At 39.0% G+C, this 19,736-nt stretch overlaps 1 long non-coding RNA gene across 1 annotated transcript; it reads left to right on the top strand.

Moving 5' to 3' along the window:
- The first annotated feature begins 341 nt into the window (after positions 1-341).
- On the top strand, positions 342-6,640 carry LOC140519868 (uncharacterized). The gene is made up of 3 exons (XR_011972310.1): positions 342-619; positions 4,563-4,681; positions 5,298-6,640. It is a non-coding gene; the product is annotated as an uncharacterized lncRNA (long non-coding RNA).
- Positions 6,641-19,736: the final 13,096 nt, after the last annotated feature.

The raw sequence follows: 19,736 nt of genomic DNA, 5'->3' as shown, positions 1-19,736 counted from the left end.
GCCTCTGTTGCCTTGTTCATCAGAAAATCAAGTGACTAGCTTGTCAAACAGGCAGCTATTTGGCATGGTGGGTAGAACACCAAATCCCGAGTTAGAAAGACTTGAGTTCAAATCCAGCCTCAAATACCTATTAGTTAGTTGTATGTCTTTGGGTAAATCACTCAACCTCCTCTGTCTGCCTCGGTTTCTTCATCTGTAAAATTGGGATAATAATAACACTTACCTCCCAACATTGATGTGAGAAGAAAATGAAGCAATATTTGTAAATGCTATATAAATTCTAGTTATTATTATCATTGATCAACAAACTAACATATAATCTTGTTATTCTCTGTTGAAAGGTTTGCCTGGAATGGTTTTCTTTGGCAAAATCCTCCAAAGTTGCTCCTTAACCTGAAAGTCAGTGTGTTATATTGGAAAGAAGATTGATTTGACAGTCAGGAAGAATCTGAATTTGAATGCTTCTTCAAACCCATTAACTGTGTGACTATGTCACTTTCTGAGAGTCTATCTCAATGTTTGCAAAATGGGGATCTATGGTCAAGTGGATAGAAGGCTAACCGCGGAGTTTAGAAGAATGAGATTCACGATCTGCCTCTGACTTTTACACTGCATGAGGGTGAGACTTCCATATTCTATTGGGCAGGTCAACTAACTCTCAGCAACCCAGGCAACTGTCTCAGTTAAACTTACAAACGAGTTGCTCATCTATACTGGTGAAGGGAGTTTCCACTGGAGAGTTTCTCTGACTAATGAAATTATGAATGAAATCCTTTCCCCTTCTTTCTCCCACCCACCCATCCACCTCATGGGGATTAGAATACCTTGCTATAGGACTATTGAGAGGATTAAATGGGAAAATATATTAAATAAGCTTTGCAAACCTTTAAAGCCCCCCACAAAGGTCAACTATCACTAAATCATGTCTCTGGTCCTCTGTTTCCTCATCTGCAGAATGAGGCTGAACTAAATAGTCACTGATGTCTCTTCCAGCTCTGGAATTCTTCAAGTCTGGGACTCAGATGATGTGAGTGCCAGGTTCTGGTCTAATGCCATTCAAGAGATAGAGAAGACAAGAGTCTCTGCTTTCCCAGCTCATTTCCTGGCTGGAAGGATAAGGTTTGCTGGAATGAAATAATTAGAAAACAGTCCAGGATAGATAGAATCATATGTTAAGGGGGTCCAGTGCAAACAGATACGTGGCCCAGAGAAGGGAGAGGTCAAGGGGAGACTGGAGGCAGAGTAACCAGCTCCCCTGTGGAAAGGTCCTGCCTTATTCATGAGTCCTCTGAAATGTGGAGGTTGCTCCAAAGGGCTTAGCTTCTCTGAAAAGAGTGGTGAGCCTGAACTCAGAAAGACCTGGGTTTAAATCCAGCCTCAGAGGCTCATTAGCATTGGCACCCTGGGTAATAAATCTCTAATTAATTATTATATATAATAATATAGTATGTGTAATATATAATAATATATATTACAATATAATATGATATATTACAATGTAATATATATATAATAATTAATCTAATTAATCTCTATCTGCCTCAGTTTTCTCATCTGTAAAAGTACAGAAAAAAGTAACAGTGCCCACCTCTCATATTTGTTGTGAGGATCAAATAAGATAATATTTGTAAAAAGTACTTATCACAGTGCCTGACAAATAGTAGGCAATATACAAATGCTTATTCTCTCCCTCTCTCTTTGATCCTCATATTGCCTTTCCAACATTTACTGGTAAAACGTGTTAATTCCAAATCCGATTTTATCATTGGAATAATGAACAGTGTACCTTTACCCAAAAGGACGATGGCAATATCTTTATAAATGTGGCCCTGTCCATTTAGCGTGAAGTTTATTTTTTGTTGTGATCTGGTCCATTTCCCTCAATGTACCTAGCTGAACTGTTCATCTCACTAATTTGGAAAGAGATTAGTAATGACCTAACTGATTCTGATCTCCTTATAAAGAACTTTCAGGAGCAGGCACCATTAATTAGTCTTTAGCTAAATTCCTCTAGAGAAAGGTAAATACTGTCATTCCCATTTTACAGGTGAGTGAAGTGAGAGGTTGGATGAATGCTGAATCTCACCTCCACAGTCACCCACTCTCCATCTCTCTTTGATCTTTCTTTCTACATGGAATCAATCAATAAGGATATATTAAGTAGCTCCCTGTGTGTCTTTCAATAGTATTTCAGTGTCAGAAAGCCTAAGGGTGCTAGTCTTGATTATTCTATCAATTAATTATGTGGCTTTGGGCTAGTCATTTCTACTCTATGGACTTCATCTTCTTGCCTGTCAAATGAGAAAATTGAATTGAATGATCTCTTAAGATTTTTTTTCCATCTCTCTATCCTATGGCTATGGTAAAAGTAATTTATCAAATACCTATATGCCAGGCACTGTGTTAGGTCCTGCAAATACAAAGACAAAAGCAAAACTGTCTGCTCTGGAGGAGCTTGTATTTTTTTTTTTTTGAAGACATCTTTTTCTTAATTTTTTTTAAATAAAATTTTATTGATACCTTCGTTGTTACATTGCCTACTACTTTCCTGGCTCAGGGTGAATGTAAATAGTAACTGTTTCTCTTTTGGTGAGCAACCCTGAGGGTCTTTCCCTCCCAGTTTGATTTTTTTTCCTTTTTGATTAAAGTGGTCATCCCTTGACTCACTTTTTAGAGAGGCCTGTTCACTTAATGGGCATTGCCTCATTCAAAGTGAAAACTTGGAAAGACCTTAGCTTAAAAGGGCCAAGGTCTTCTACTGCGTCCTGGGTCATCTCTAATCACCATGATCAATATCTGATCACTGGAGCCAGATGACTCTGGGGGAGAAAGTGAGTCTGGTGACCTTGCACAGCCCTCCCTCATTCAAATCAAAGTCAATTGCAAATCATGTCATCATCTCCCTGATGTCATAGTCCTCTTCGAGAAGGAAGGACAAACTACAACTACAACCACCACAACTACTTCACTCTGCATCAGTTTGTATAAGTTTTTTCATAGTTCTCTGTGTTTATCATATTCATCACTTTTTATGGCACAGTGATATTCTATTACATTAGTGTAGCACAATTTGTTTAACCATTTCCCAATATAGGGGCATCTACTTTTCCAGTTTTTCGCTATATACCTTGGGGTATATGCCTGGAATCTTTGGGTCAATAGGATGACATTTCGGTTACTTTATTTGCATAATTTCAAATTGCTTCCCAAAATGGTTATACTGACTTACAACTCCACCAACAATGCTCTAGAGTATCTATCTTCCCATAACCTCGACAATATTGACTTTACTTTTTTTTTGTCATTTTTGCTAATTTACTGGATGTAAGTTAAAACAGAGTTTTGTGATGTGCATTTTTCCTATTATTAGTAACTTTGGAGTATTCTTTCATGTGGTTGTTAATAGTTTGCAGTCTTTTTGGGAATTGTATATTCATATCCTTTGACCAATTATGTATTGGAGAATGGCTTTTGGTTACATACACACAGAGACATGTATAGATACATACACACATTGTATATATACTTCTGTACATACACACACATATAGTTTGTTGTCTGTATAACGTCGATACTAAAACTTTATCTGAGACATTTGATACAAAGATTTCTTTCCCATTCCCATTCCCTTCTTATCCTAGGTACATCCATTTTGTTTGTACAGAAGCTTTTCAGTTTCATGTAATAAAATTTTCTATTTTATCTTTCATAATTACCTCTATCCCCTGTTTGGTTAAGAATGCATCTCCTACTCAGAGCTGTAAAAGGTGTATGTTCATGATCCATTATATTTGAATGGATTCTAGCTTTGATTAAAAGGAAGTACAGAACAGGAGATCCAAGAATTGTTTGGACTTTGAATTTTCTATGTGAGAAGGTTGCTTATTATAGTAGAGATAGAATATTTAGAGTCAGAAGAGCTGGATTTGAATTCTGCCTCAAAGACTTACTGTCTGAGTGACTATGGGCAAGTCTGAATTTCTCCGAGCCTCAATTTCCTCATCTGTAAAGTCATAGGGATATAATACCCTATAACCTACCCCACATGGTTGATGTGAGCTAAGTGCTTTACTTTAAAGCGTTATACAATAATGAAGAGAGAAAGGAACAAAAGCAAGGGAACATTGTATACAGTAACAGCGATATTGCTTTAAGAATGACTTTGAGTGAATAAGTCATTTTGACTATTATGAACACCCAGATTAACTATACAGGACATATGAAGAAAGATGTTATCTGCCTTCAGAGAAAGAACTGGTAAATAGAAGTACGTTTAGAATAATTTTACATATATAACAATTTGTGTCTAATAGTAACCATTTCTAGGGCAGGGAGGATGGAAAGAAAGAAAAACAGGAAACAGAAATTTACATAATAACTTTGTTGTATATTTAGAAGGAATAATTAGATGCACGTAATGAATTTCAGTTTAATGTGCCATCATCTTTTTTTATTATACTGTTATGGAAATGCTTGATTTATTCTATAAGTTAAAAAAATAAATTGTACAAATTTGAGTTATTGCTATTATAATTTATACCTTGCATGATGTTTCCTTGCAGACTTGTCTTCTTAATTCTGTTTGACTCAGGCTGATGTTAAAAGCACTTCATATTTTTCAAGGCCATACCAATGGGCAGTGAGGATGAATGGCCCTGTCATGCTGCAAAGGCAGGAGAAAGTAAGTATAGGATTCCAAATGGAAAGTGTGTACAATGGATAGTTAAACCCCACCTGGAGAATTTCTGTTAACATCCCTGGCCCCTGATGATTTCCATCCTCTTCTCTCTCACTTACATCTTTAGCCATGGAACTTTCAGGGCAGGAGACCTAAGTTGGAATCTAGGGCTCTAACTGTTCCCAGGGGTCAAGGCTCCTCTCCATGGTCTTCTCCTATGGGTGCCTCAAGGTTGCTCTGTGAGGCTCAGGTTGGATGTGGGAAGAAGGGCTCATTAAACCAAACCAACCCTCTTTTCTTTGGAAGATTAGAAGCCAAACCGATTCTCCCTAAGTATAGGAAGTTGATTTCCCCTCCAGACCTCTGATAGCAAGTCAAGCAAGCAATTAATGGCCTCCATGCAGGCTCCTCCAGCAAGCTGAAGAGTTGTTTCACTGCTTACTTGTACTGCAGATATAAACAGTCATCACAGAGAAACAAGAGATGGCAGCTCTCCCAGACCTATTAGCTGTGTCTGAATATAATGTACCCAAGTTTCCTTGATCTACTGGAATTTATATGACCATTAATGGGAATTGTAAATTGCTGTCAGTCTGGATAACTTGATCCATGTTTTTAGGAGGGAAAGAGCGGGAAGCAGCAGAAGGGAGCGAGGCGTCCAGTGATGGAAAAAGGTCACAGCTGAAGAAGCTGCTCAGCGGCATTCAGCCTTTGCTGTCTATTGGCACATCACAGATAATAAAAATATGTCTTAATTCGGCTTATGAGAGGACTGTGTCAAAATAAGATGTTGTAATAGATGCCCTGTGGACAAGGAGGCTATGTCAAAAAGTCACCGTCCATACACCACAGATCACGTGCACATCATAAAGCTCCATTAATGGTCTATGTGCCTTTAAGATCTACTAATATTTTTGTTTTATGGGAAACAAGAGTTGAAAATATTAAAAGTAAGTATTTTATGATCTTGGAAAAAACCCATGAAATTATGAGGCTATGGGAAGGGAGAACAAAATATCTGTCATGAATTGGTCCCAAGATACTGGATGGGAGTGTGGGGGGCGGAGTGCACATTTTAAATGAACTTGGATGCCTTAAGACAGTCCTCTCTGTGAACTCTTGAGTTCTGAGTGAAGAACAGTCTCCTCTTGGAGTTTGTCTCACAGCATCTGAGTGAAGCTTTTTGCTAAATGTAGCAGCTGTAGAGAACTGGAAGACTTTATGGTTGATGTCATCAGCTGAGGTGAGGCATAGGTCTAAGTACCTATGGCCAAATGCCAGTCTGAGGTAGAGATGAATGAGTGGATGGATGCATGAAAGCACCTAGCAATTGTCAAGCACTATATTCACTTTGTAATTTACTACCTGTGGGGAAAACCACATGGGTTTTGGTAAATCACTTCCTCTTTCTACTTCAGTTTTCACATGTGCAAAATAAGGGTTTTGGAGCAGGTAATTGCTAATGTCCCTTCTCACTCTGGTAGTTAACTATGGCCACTCTGGAAAAAAAGACCGTTGAACGTACTGTTTTCTGTTTCTTGGTGTAAAGATGTGTGTGCTTCATGAATCAGTCCCATTCTTGTTTAACTTGAGAAGCTGATGGAGTGCTTCTCTCACTGGGAGAACTTTTGTAGCTACTGTGCGTGCCTTATTAGACAGTAATGTACTGTAGGCTAGGTTTTTATATTGTATTTTATAGATCATCTTGGATTACCTGCAACAAAGAATCTTATAACAAGGGCAATAGGAATAAATTAAAGAGGGAAATTAAAGGGAAATGCTGGAAAGAAATAGGGGATGTGCATTCATTAGAACGCCCCTGTTAGAAGTCACTAGGCTGAATATGAGGACTTTAATAGGCTATACTGTAACATGTGGATTCCCTGGAGGGAAATGGTCAGTGGTCCCTGGCTGCTGACACGCTTAGTTTTCACTGTAATAAAATTAATCTTGGTGAATTAATTTTTTTGTAATAAGTTTTATTGATGTCTCTTGTTTTTATACCACAGTAATTTCTGGATATCCACCCCCTCTGGGAATTGAACCCCGTCCTGTAACAAAGAAAAACAGTTAAGCAAAAACAACTGATACAGTGGTGGTGAATTAATTTTTTATGAAGGTGGATAAAATAGATTTTTAAAAAGCAATTTGAATCATAAAACTGAAGTCTTTCTCTTTCTGAAATTCTACAGAAAGGATAATTCAGCTGTTCCCTAGGGCTTTGCATGGGGATTGAGGAGGGGGTGGGGATGGGAACAGGGGAATGAAAGGAATTTGTGGCTCTATTAATAATGATGACATTTATATAGTGCCTTAAGTTTTGCAAAATGTTTTACATACATTATTTTGTTTGATTCTCACAAGAAGTCTGTAAAAGATATATATACATATATATTCATATCCCCATTTTATAAATGAGAAAGATGAAGATGAAAAAGATAAAAGTGACTAGCTCAGGACTACTAAGTTACTAGGTATTTGAAGAAGAATTCAAATCTAGGTCCTCCCGACTTAAAGGTGAGTGCTCTGTCCACTGCACTGTGCTGCAGAGAATCGAAAAACTGTATGTGTGTGTGTGTGTGTGTGTGTGTGTGTGTGTTTGCTAGTTACAAAATACAAATCTATTTTCCCCATGTTGTAAACGATAAAGTATTGTTGGATCAAAGACTGAGGACTGAGAGAGACCTTAGAGATTGTCTAGTCCAAATCCTTCATTTTACAGACAAGGAAACTGAGGCCCAAAGAGATGAAATAGTTTGCCCAGAGTTGTACTTACAGGTACTGAGTGATAGAGCTGGGATCTGAATATATATATATATATATATGAATATATAGGTCCTCAGGCTCACAAATCCAATATTTTTTTCCATTTAAGAAGCAATAGTTTTCCTTGAGGCAACTGACTTCTGAAATTAACAATATTTGGGAGTTGACACTTGAGTGTAAAGATGTCTCCTTCCCCATCAATCCTGGGCTTTTCTAGGAATGGATAGCCAAGCTTTTGCCTCCCTATTTTCACAGCTAAGACCTCAACAAGTGGATAAATCAAACCTCTATTCACACACTACCTGCTCAGCAATGAGGAACACCTTACTTTTTCAGTTTGCAAAGCTCTTTTCTCTCTATTATCAACAAACCTATTAAGTAGGTGTGATGAAATGGTGAGGGGAAACAGGTGATGAGCCTTGGTAAACCATAGGGGCAAAATTGCTCCTGCTTTGGAAGTGTGACTGCACTGTCTCTCTGCAGCATAGTATTCCCAAAGGCAGGGGAAGATAGCTTAGGAGGCACTGGGGTTGCTGGGGATAATTCTTTGAGATGCTCTTTTTGTGAGAGGCCTCATGTTAGAATAGAAAGAGCACTATAATACACTTGGACACAGGAGAACTAGGCTCTGGTCATTACTAGCTTGGTGACCTTGGGCATGTCACTCTGCCTTTAGCCTTAGTTTTCTCATATAAAATGGAGATAATAGCACTTCTCCAACTTTCCTGTGAGGACTGTGGTGAGAAAGAGTTTTATAAAACCTTAAAGGGTTATAGAGATGGGAGGTATTGATTGCCTGAATTTTATTCTTGTTGTTTCTGTAAAAACTCCTCCCTCCTGAAAATAAATGCTGTAGGAAATAATCAGCAAGCATTTATTGAGTGTCTAATAGGCAATTGATAGTGGTTCATATATATATGCCAGGCTTGGTATAAGGCAAATAGAAGTACAACTGTGACCTGGAGGCAGGGAAGGAAAGAGAAAGGTTGGAGCCAGAGTTAAGGCCCTTTGGACATCTTTTGGGGCCTTAAGGTCACAATCACAGTCGAGTAGAATACTGAGTCTTAATTAACTCCACTATATCAAGGAGGAAATAGTAATTTTCACATAGAGTCTGGGAAAAAAAAGAAACCCTGAGTAATTCATTAATTCATTCATTTATCCAATTAATTATTTTTAAGGGCCTACTCCGCATAAATCACTATGCCAGATATTGGGGAAGATACAAGCATTCAGTAAGACAGGATCCTGTCCTTATTAGGTTCATAGTCTAAAGGGGGCATGCAATGAAAATACAGATAACTATAATTCACAGTGTCATTGAGTTGCGCAAAGAGAAGTACGGAGCAAAATGCTATTGGCCAAAGGTGGGAGACAAATTCTCATGACAGGAGATCAGGGATTTGTGCCTGACAAATGGTTAGGAGTCCTCAGATCGCTTCATACCAGCTGATTCTAGGAGTTTTAAATTTGAAGGCCCAATACTTGAAGAGAAATCTTTTGCAGTAGAAGTAATGACAGTGACAGCAACAAAAATTGTAATAATAGAACAGCAAGCATTTACATAATGCCTTAAACTTTACATAGTAATCTACATATATTAGCCCACTGGATCTTTACAAAAAGTCTGTGATATAAGTGCTATTATTAATCTCCATTTTTACAAATGAGGAAACTGAGGCACAAAGAAGTTAAATTACTTGACAGACTCACAGAACTAGAAGGGCTCTGGGGCAGGATCATCCTCATTTTTATGGACACAGGAAATAAGGATCCATTTCCTAGGCTTATAGGAATTGAGAGAAGAGATGACTTTCCCACCATCACACAGCTAGTCAGTAGCAGAGCTGGGGCTCAAACTCAGTTCTCCTGACTCTTATTCCAGTGTCCTCTCCGCTAAAAATTGGCCATGATTAAGCTGGTGTGTATTATGATGATCTCCCACCATTTTTTTTGCACCATCTGACTCTCCCCCTTGTACTCTGCCAAAGTTTGGGTTCCCTGCTCTGTGGGCCCAGGTGAGGTTGGCATCAGCTCCCACTTCCTTGTGCCATGCACAGCAGGAAGGGCCCTCATGTGAGCTAATGCGGGGGAGCCCTGTGTGGTCCATTATATTTTACTCTGGCTTCCCAAACATGCACAGTTAAATAAACGATGATAACACTTCATAAACATTTTTCTAACATGCGGAATGTTTGACATGAATTTCAGCTATTTTAGAACTAATAAACAATTGTCAGCGCCATGGAGGACACTGAGCAGGAGCCACAGTGTTTTTAGGGAACATCAAAGGCGAGAGTAAACATCTCTTTTTTTTCTTCTCTCTAAGTAGAAGAAAAAGGAAAAGAAAACTCATTTTTTTTGTCCTTGTGTAAATGTGGGACCTCCTGTCCAAAGCTTGGGGAGGAGTGATGGGGTCCTAAGTCAATGATTCTGCAATAGACTATTGAGGAGCAGGGTGGTGTATGTGGAGCCAGATGGGCATCAGAAGAGGGGTCAGGAGACTTGGGGTCTAGTTCTAACTATCTTAAGCACTCAGATGACTTTAGATAAGTCATTTTCCCATATTGGGAACAAAGTTTTTCATCTACAAAATGAGAGAATTGAATTATATTGGGCATTTTTAACCTGGGGTTTGTAAACTTGTTAAAAAAATATTTTTAATTAAAAAATTTTTAAAGAATATTTTCATTTAATTTTTCTCAATTACCTGTAAAAATAATTTTTAACATTTTTTAAAAATAATTTTTTAGTTCCAAATTTCTTCCCTTCCTCTCCTCTCCCCTCCTTAAGAAGGCAAATACTTTGATATAAATTATACATGCACAGTCATGCAAAACACATTAGTTGTGTTTCAAAAGAGAACACAGACCAAAAATAAAAATAAGAAAATAAAGTTTCAAAAATATGCTTCAATCTACCTTTAGACTCCATTAGTTTTTTCTCTGGGAATGACAGCATTTTTCAACCTAAGTCCTTCGGAATTATCTTCCATCGTTGTATTGCTGAGAATAGCTAAGTCATTCACAGTTGATCATTATACAATATTGCTGTTACTGTGCACAGTATGCAGATCTCCTGGCTCTGCTCACTTCACTTTGAATCAGTTCATGTGAGTCTTCCCAGGTTTTCCTGCAACCAATCTGCTCTACATTTCTTATAGCACAATAATATTTCATCACAATTGCATAACACTATTTGTTTAATCATTTCGCAATTGATGGACATCCCTTCAATTTCCAATTCTTAGCCACCCCAAAAAGAACTGGTAAAATCTATTTTTGTACATATAGAACCTTTTCCTTTTTCTTTGATCACTAGTAGTGGTATCACTGAGTCAAAGGATATGCACAGTTTTATAACCTTTTGGGCATAGTTCCAAATTGTTCTCCAGCATGATTGAATTAGTTCACAAATCCACCTACAATGCATGTGTCCCAATTTTTCCACATCCCCTCCAACATTTGTTATTTTCTTTTCCTGTCATATTAGCTAATCTGATAGGTTATAGGTGATACCTCAGAGTTGTTTTAATTTACATTTCTCTAATCAGTTGTGATTTAGAGCATTTTTTATGTCTATAGATAGCATTACTTTCTTCTTCTGAAAACTGCCTGTTCATATCCTTTGACCACTTATCAATTGGAAAATAACTTGTATTCTTATAAATTTGGCTTAGTTCTCTGTATATTTGAGAGATGAGGCCTTTTTATAACTGTCCTTCAACATCATTGGTTTCCTTTGTAATCCTATGCATTTCATTTCAATGCATTTAAAAACATTATTCTGAAAAGGGGTGAATACACTTCCCCAGGCTGCCAAAGGGGTCCCTGGGACAAAAAAAGGCCAAGGTTCAGGTTAGCCTCCAAGCTAGATAGCCACTATAAGCCCTTCTAGTTTATAAAACAGTGAAAGCTGAGAACATTCCACAGAAGGCAATGGATTCTTCTTGCCTAGATTATTATAGAGGCCTCCTAAATGGTCTTCTTTTCTCTAGTCTCTCTCCCTCTCCCATCCAACATTCAAGTGGCTGCATGAGTAATTGTCCTAATTACATTATTCTAATGATGTCACTCCTCTGCTCAAAAACCTTTACTAGCTCCCTACTGCCTACTGAATAAAGTATTTACTTCTGATTTTGGAATTCAAGACCTTTAACAACCTGACTGTAGCATTCTCTGCACCTGCCATTCTCATCCAGCTTATCTCTGTGACTTTACTCTTTCTCCCAGGAATAGAATGGACTTCTCCACCCTGAACTTTCATTTGTTGAAGTCTCTTCCTTCCTTCAACACCCAACTCAGGTGCATGAAGTCTTTCTTTGGCTCTGTTGGCTCCTGCTTCTGACGTTTCACACTTTGCTACCATGCCTCAGCTGTTATCTTATCCTTGACTTTTCCTTAGCACTTGGGACCTCCTCACTTGGGGAACATCTATCTTCCCCTGTAGCCTGCTCAAGCAGGAACAGCCCTCATCCATACTGGTCGCATTCTTCCAGTGGTGAATTCCTCCCCACGGTCTTCATTTGGGGAGAGGCCACACATTTACTCCTGATTTCTTGACTAAACACCACCTCCCCACAGTGGTACTTCCTCCCTCCCACCCTTTTGTGTGTTGTCTTCCGCTATTTGACTATGAACTCATTAAGGGCAGAGATCATCATTCTTCTTATTCGTATCTCCAGGGCTTAGCAGCTTAATAGACGCTTGTTGCCTTTCCTGGGGAACTCCCTCTACCAATGCACATTGGCTCTTTCTCTTCAGTTAAATCTTAGAGAGTTGCAAGAGCACTTAGAGGTTAAGTGACTTGTTTAGAGGTTAAGTCACACACAGCCAATGTGTGTCAGATGCAGGACTGAAATTTGATCTTCCAGTTCTTAGAGTGGCTCTTCATCCACCATAGCACACTGCCTTTCCATACCATAGGTGATAATGGGAATGTTGTTCAGTAGTGTCCTTTGGGGTCTTTCTTTGCAGAGATACTGGAGTGGTTTGCCGTTTCCTTTTCCATCTCACTTTACAGATGAGAAAACTGAGGCAAACAGAGTTAAGTGACTTGCCCAAGGTCACACAACTAGTATGTCTGAGACCTGATTTGAACTCAGGTCTTCCTGATTCCAAGTCTGGCACCTATTGACTATATCACTACCTGATTCTTATTTATCTAATTGTCTTTCCCCTCAGTGAGAATATAAGCCTTTTGAGAGCGATGCCTGTGTCCTCTCTCCTTGGATCTGCAGTACCTACCACTTAATAAGCACTTAATATTTGTTGAATCGATTTGAATTAAGTGTCTGCTATAATGATAATGACTTAGATTTATTTAAAGCTTTAAAGTTCAAAGTGCTTTACACATATTATCTCTCTTGATCTCTAAAACAATCCTGTGAGATAAGTGCTACTGTAATCCTGATGTTGCAGATAATAACAGTAACAGCTAGCATTTATATTGCCTTTTGAGGTTTGTTAAACACTTCACACTAAACTCAGTTGATTTTCATAATCATCCTGTCAGGCGTGTGCTATTATTATAGCCGTTTCACAGATGAGGAAACTGAGTCTGAGAGAGGCTAAATGCTTGTTTAGGTTTATATAACTGAATTACTGAGGCAGGATTCAAATTGAGGTCTTCTATACTCCAAGGTCAATGCCCGAGTCACTTATTGTACCTGAGAAATTTATGGGGAAACTGAGGTTCAGAGGAATTAATTCCGGACAGAGTTACACTGCAAGTAAATGTCTGAGATATAAAACCTTTTGCTAGGAGCTGGAAGAAATACAAAGATAATGAACATATAAGCTCTGCTCTCTTGGATTTTAGAGTCTGGCAGGAGAAGTATAATTATGAAATAGTCCACAAGGACCCCAGTGCAAAATAGAATCAAAGCTTAAGGAAATCTAGTGAATCAAGGTACGATGTGTCTTACTATGCGTTCTCTCCTTTCCCCTCCCCACAAATAGAATGTCAGTTCCTTGCACAAGATCAGCAGAAAAGTTTGTTTCTGCCTTGGAGAATCCAGAGAGGATTTCACAAGGGGTAGTTTTAAGCTCGGTCTCAAAGGATGAATAAGATTTTAGTTTGCAGTGAGAGAGCACAGGTTACATCTCCTGCTAGCTCCTCAAGAATGCAAAGAGGCTGCCCGACAACTGCTGGATGAATGAATGGACTAGAGCAGAGGTGCTCCTGGCTTCCCTTGCTCTCTGAACCAAACTGCTTGGCCCCAGAACTCCTGAAATCGCACTTTCTCTTGCCCGAGCACTTATTGCCTCCCAAATGAATTCACTTCTGTTTGTGCACTTTGGATTTTTCATATTAAATGCAGAAAACTAATTTGAGTGCACAATCATTCAGACTCAGGAGTCATGACTTTTATGGGGGGAAAAGTTAAAAATAATGCCTTCCTTGGTGATATATTTAGGTGTCATAGATAAAAGGATTTTTTTCCACCTTTCGTTTAATTTAGAATCACCGTGTAGTAATGCAGTAGGAAAATTACCTTTGGAGTCAGTGGTCTTGGATTCAAATCCTGTCTCTGATATTACTGCTTGTGGACCTTGGACAAACCATTTAACTTCACCTGGGTCTCAGTTTCCTTGTCTGTACAATGGGAGTATTGGATTAGAAAATTCTCCCTGACACTCCCCCCTCCCCACTTCCAAATCTATAACTGTGACCCTATGAGTTAGAGCTGGAAGGAACCTTAGAGATCACCTGGTCCAATCAGAGATTGATGAGAATTTAGAGTTGGAAAGGATGTCAGTGACCATCGAACCTGAATAAGAATCACTACTTCGTTGCTTTCAACAGCTGTCCATCTGGGTCTGACTTAAAGGCTTCATCAAGGAGATGCCCACATCATTTCCAGGGAAGCCCATTCCTTTTTGGAGCTCTATGGTTGGGAAGTTTTCCTCTTACATCAAGCACATTTGCCCTTTTGCCTGCTGAGGTCCAACAGAACAAATATAACCTCTTGGATGTGATGAAATTGAGACCCAGAGAGGGAGAGTGACTTGCTCATGGCCACAAACTCAAACCCCAAGCCAAAACCAGGTAGGGGAAGGGAATAAGCCTATTATAGGCTTAAGGTATGGTAACATACTATATATATATATATATATATATATATAAAACATAATATGGTGCCTATTATGTGCCAGGCCCTGTGTTAAGTGCTTTTGCAAATATTATCTCATTTCATCCTTCCAACAACTCTGTGAGATAGGTGCCATTATCATTCCCATTTTACAGTTGAGGAAACTGAGGCAGACAGAGGTTAAGTGACTTGCCCAGGGTCATACAAGTAGTAAGTGTTTGAGGTTGAATCTGAACTCAGAACTTCCAGACTGCAGGCCTGGTGCTCTATCCATGGAGCCATCAGTCAGAAGTATAGACAGGATTTCCACATCACCAACTCTATCTGTGGTGGGTATTCTTTTTACCACATGATGTTCCCTCAGCAGGTCCTTGTGATTATCTGTTAAAAGCCTTTTTTGATAAAAGATCTTCAGGAGAGCCATTTTAGGCATTGTTTAAATGCCACTTTATCTAATAATGATAGTGATTGCTAGCATTTATACAGAACTTGAAGGTCTGAAAATCATTTTACCCTGTGTGAGGGTATTATCTGATCCTCACAACCTTATGAGCTAGATGCTATGATGACCCCCATTTTATAAATGAGGAAACTGAGTCTGAAGAAATTGAAGAGATTTGCCTAGGATCATACAGCTAAGTGTCCAAGGCAGGATTTAAACTTAGGCCTTCCTGATTGTAAGTCTAGCACTCTACCCATTGTACCACCTAGCTGTCTGTGGCTTCAGCTTTAGAGTGCTTGCAATGATCACTCTTCCCCCTCCCCAGGGATGTGCTGGTAAGTATTTAATAACCAGCTCTCTAGGAAAAATAGCACATGAACAACACACTGTAAAGTTTAATCTGCATTATTAACAACTCTCCTATCACCTTCTCAAGTCTAGACAGTCAACAGGACAATCTGTCAGGCACTGATGTATAATTTCTGAGGTGTAATGATCACAAGTAGGCACTCAGCTGGGCTCCTCCACCATTCCATCCCTTCATCTCCTATAGTCCTGATTGTCCAGGGAAAATATTCAGTCCTTTATTGTTCATTACTCTGTTCTCCAGTTAGTATGAGAAGCGAACGTATTATCTTCTAGAAAATTACATTAATTTTTCCAATTAACAAGCATTTATTTTCTTTTCTTTCTCCCTTTCCCCTCTCCTTTTGAGAAGGAAAACCAGCGGGAGTGACATAGCTTCATAAACAAATTTAACATTTATTAAGCACCTACTTTGTACTGTGCAAAGTGCCAGGGGTACAAACACATGCAAATAAATGAGAAAAACAGTCCCTACTCGAAAGGAGCTGACATTCTGCTTGGGGGGGAGGGAAATGGAGAGAACACATAGGAAGTTAGAAAATACAGTGATAACAAAGTAATTTCAAGATGGCAAGAATGGTAGTAACATGGGGGATAAAGGATGGCCTCGTGTAGAATGAGGCACCCAAATTATATTGTGAAGAAAGGTAGGAATTCTACAGAAGAGTCCCTGGGAATGCATTCCAGACCCATAGCATTACTTGTATAACAACCTGGAAATGGAAAATGGACTGTTGTGTATAGGGAACAGTAGACTTGTTCCCTAGTTGTTTGGCACATGTGCAAACTTGTCTCTCAACCCAGACTGTAAGCTCCTTTGGCGTGGTGGCCGTTGTCTTGTAGATTCTGGAGCTACTCTTACAAATCTCCAGTCACTCCAGCTAGTGAAATCTGCAAAACTTGACTGCTATACCTTCTCAATGTTCTAGGGGTAACTAAAGGGTTATAAGGTCTTCTCTAATGCTATGGCTCACAAGCCCCCACTGACCCAGTTCTAGTCCTCCATGATTATCAGTCAATCGATCAAACTTAATTAGCTTTTGTTAGGAGTGTTTATTAAAGTGGTATAGTAGGAACAGTTAACATCCCCCACCAGAGTTTGTGACACACATTCCTACCATCACATAAAGAGTCTAGGACTCAAGTTAAGCTTGAGTAGGCTCGCACTTAGAGGACACATGTGGCAAAAGGGGTAACTCATAGTTTCTGGAAAATCATTTACTGGAGTCCTCAAGATATTTCCTATGGATACAATATAACTTTTTGTTGTTGTTATTGGGCTCCTTATAGAGTCATGAATCTGTCTTTCCTCACTGAGTCTGGTCTGTCCTTGGCTCCTGATTCAGACACTGTCACCAGTTGATGCTGTCCTGGGGACACAACTAAGATACCAATGAAAAAATCCAAATCCTCCCAGTCTTCTGGAACTTCATGAGATCCTCTGGCCAAGGAACTTGGGCAGCGACTCAGATCAAGGCTGAAGTCAGTGTTCTTTCCTCCCTGTCTAAGCATTTCCTTCTCAGAGGCTTAGCTGGAAGGCCTTCACCCTGAGTTACCAGATGTTTAAATCTCCAATTTTAAATAGCTTGCTGGTTTTCTATAAACCCCTCAGTCCCTTAAGTACTCCAAATAGACTTCCTGTACTACATCTCTCCAAGTCATCCAGTGGTTTTCAAAGATATTTGAATTGATCAAAGACTTTTCAGACTTAGTCTAAAGTTTATGATTTCTTGATTCAATGAAAGTATCCAGTTTTTGTTCCCACTTAGTTAAAAATGGAGATTTGTTCTTACCTGATTAAGGTATTAGGAGGTAAAATCTTGTTATTCCCTCTAAATCAAGTGGGATAATTTTCTAGACTGACCTTCCCTCCCCCTTTCCATACATCTTTATATTAATTCAGTGTAATAGCAGCATCTTGTAGAAACAAAGAATAAATTCTGATCATAATCTGCATGAATAGATGAATATAGGGAGATAATTATACTGCTGTCCTCCATCTAGTTTACATCAGAGTTGGAACATTGTATTTAGTTCTGGGCACCCCAGCTTAGGAAGGACATTGGCAAATTGACATGTATCTGGAGAAGAGTGACCATGATGGTGAGAGGAATGGATGCTATTCTATATATAAATTAATAATAATAATAATTATTGGGTATTAACAGTAATTAATAATGTATTGTTAAATACAGACTGATTGTAGCAGCTGGAAATATTTTGCCTACAGGTTCAGATTTCAGCTTGATATCGGGGGCAGCTTTCCAATCATTAGAACTCTGTAGAAGTGGGGTGGGCTACCTTGGGAGGCATGAGTCTTCTCTCATGAAAGTGGAGGCTCAACGACTCCTTGTTGCAATTGTTGCAGGGGTACATTTTCAGCTACATGGCCTCCAGGGTGCCTTCTCATTCTGAGATTCAATGATACACGGAACAAACATTATTTCAGCACTTTCTATATTCAAAGCCCCAGACTAGGTCCGGGGAGGAAAGGGTGAGAATAGAAAGATGAAATAAGACAGTTGTTACCCTTGAGGAGTTTACAGTAGGATGAGACAGAAACACAAATAACTTTCTTCACCAAAGCCTCTAGCATAGCAATAGGCACTTGACAAATTATTGATTGAGTCATCCCAGGCCTAAAGGTGGTGATGGGGGAATAATTAGATCCAGCAACGCTTGATTGCTTCCCACAACTTCACTCTCCTACTACTACCTGAAGTAGAACTCTAAACAGTGCCTTCTCTAAATATCTTCTTTCTCTTGGGCATCATGTGTCTCAGGCTGGATGATCCCTGTATAGATGAAGTGAAAGAAAGGTACAGGAACATTGGTATGGAACATAATGGTATTAGGGTACAGTGGCTCTCTCACCTGCTACCCATCCTTCTACCCGCCCCCCCCCCAACACTATTTCAGGAAGGAATGGAGCTTAAAATAACTGCTGTGAAGAAACAAGGTCAGATAATAATAACTGACATTTACATAACCCTTTAAAACGTTTGAAGAGATTTTCATGCAGAAGTTTATTTGGATCTCTCAGCAACCCTGCCAGGTAGGTACAGCTATTAGTATTCATGTTTTACAGATGGGGAAACTGAGACTCAGAGAAGTTAAACAATTTCCACATGATCATGTGGTTAGTAAATGTCTAGAGTGAAATTTGAACTCAGATCTTACTAACTCCAAATTTAAAACTTTATCCACCACATCACAGTAATAGACCACTCATTTCATGTATTTATTCATGGAGATTCCAGTGGCTAAAGGTTTCCTTACTTGATACTGTAGTGATAATGACCATTCTACTTACTGAAAGGAGAATGCTCCAGTTGGTTCCCATATCCGGATGCCAGAGAAGGGAAGAGACAGTGTCCAGAATGGAGCTTCCTCTCTCCCCATGGGTTCATCTTTCCTTCAGGAAGAATCCTGGGTTAGGCCCTGTTTGAGTTCAAGATACTCATTTCTCTGCTCATTCTCTCATGAGAATCCTGGCCAGGCCTCAAAGCTCATTTTAGAAAGTGTGTCAACTGGGGTTGCAAACTTCCAGGATGTGTTTGCAGTTTCAGAACCAGATGTTGTAATTTGGTCTGATCTTTATAGTTCAGAAACACACACACACACACACACACACACACACACACACACACACACACACACACACATGCACCCATACACTCATACTCACTCCCCATTTGTAATGAATATTGACTCTACCAAGAGCTTCACAAGATAGGCAGTCCTCAAACTTGTGGTGGGTCACCTTCCTGGAAAAGTCAAAATGATGATTTTTGATTCTACTTTTCCCATTAAAATCATTTTAGAAACCTGATGCCCTTTTCATCTTAGAAATCACCTCCAGTGCCATTAATTCTAAATGCTAGCCCTATGGCTTTTGTTCAATGCTTTGAGGATCTATGACCTCACCAATTTGGATCCTCTCTTTCTTGCAGATCCCAATTCCTCCAAGTGTTAGTTGATAGTTTTTATGAATTGCCGGAACTGACAAATTTCATCACCTGATGGCCAGTGTCCTTTATCCACATGCTATGTCTGTGATCTAAAGATTGCCTCAGCTGAGTTTGTCACTGGCTCATTCTTGAGGCCTTTCCACATTGGTGGGGCTGAACTTCTAATGGAATAAATAACCTTTTGGAACCCAGGATCACCTCAAAGCCCCAAAGAGGAATCAGAGGAAGACTTTAGAAGATTTTACATCATATAAAACTTACCTTCTAATTGCATATGTCATGGATTTGGCAGTCTTGGTAATGCTATTAATCCTTTCTCAGAATGTTTAAAATTGAATAAAATAAAATACATTAGATGACTAAGGAAACAATTATATTAAAATACAACTACTAAAACATTTTTTAAAAAAATTCTGGACC

The sequence above is a fragment of the Notamacropus eugenii genome, chromosome 1 (assembly GCF_028372415.1).
Source record: "Notamacropus eugenii isolate mMacEug1 chromosome 1, mMacEug1.pri_v2, whole genome shotgun sequence".
NCBI lineage: Eukaryota > Metazoa > Chordata > Mammalia > Diprotodontia > Macropodidae > Notamacropus > Notamacropus eugenii.
This window is presented reverse-complemented; position numbering and strand designations above follow the sequence as displayed.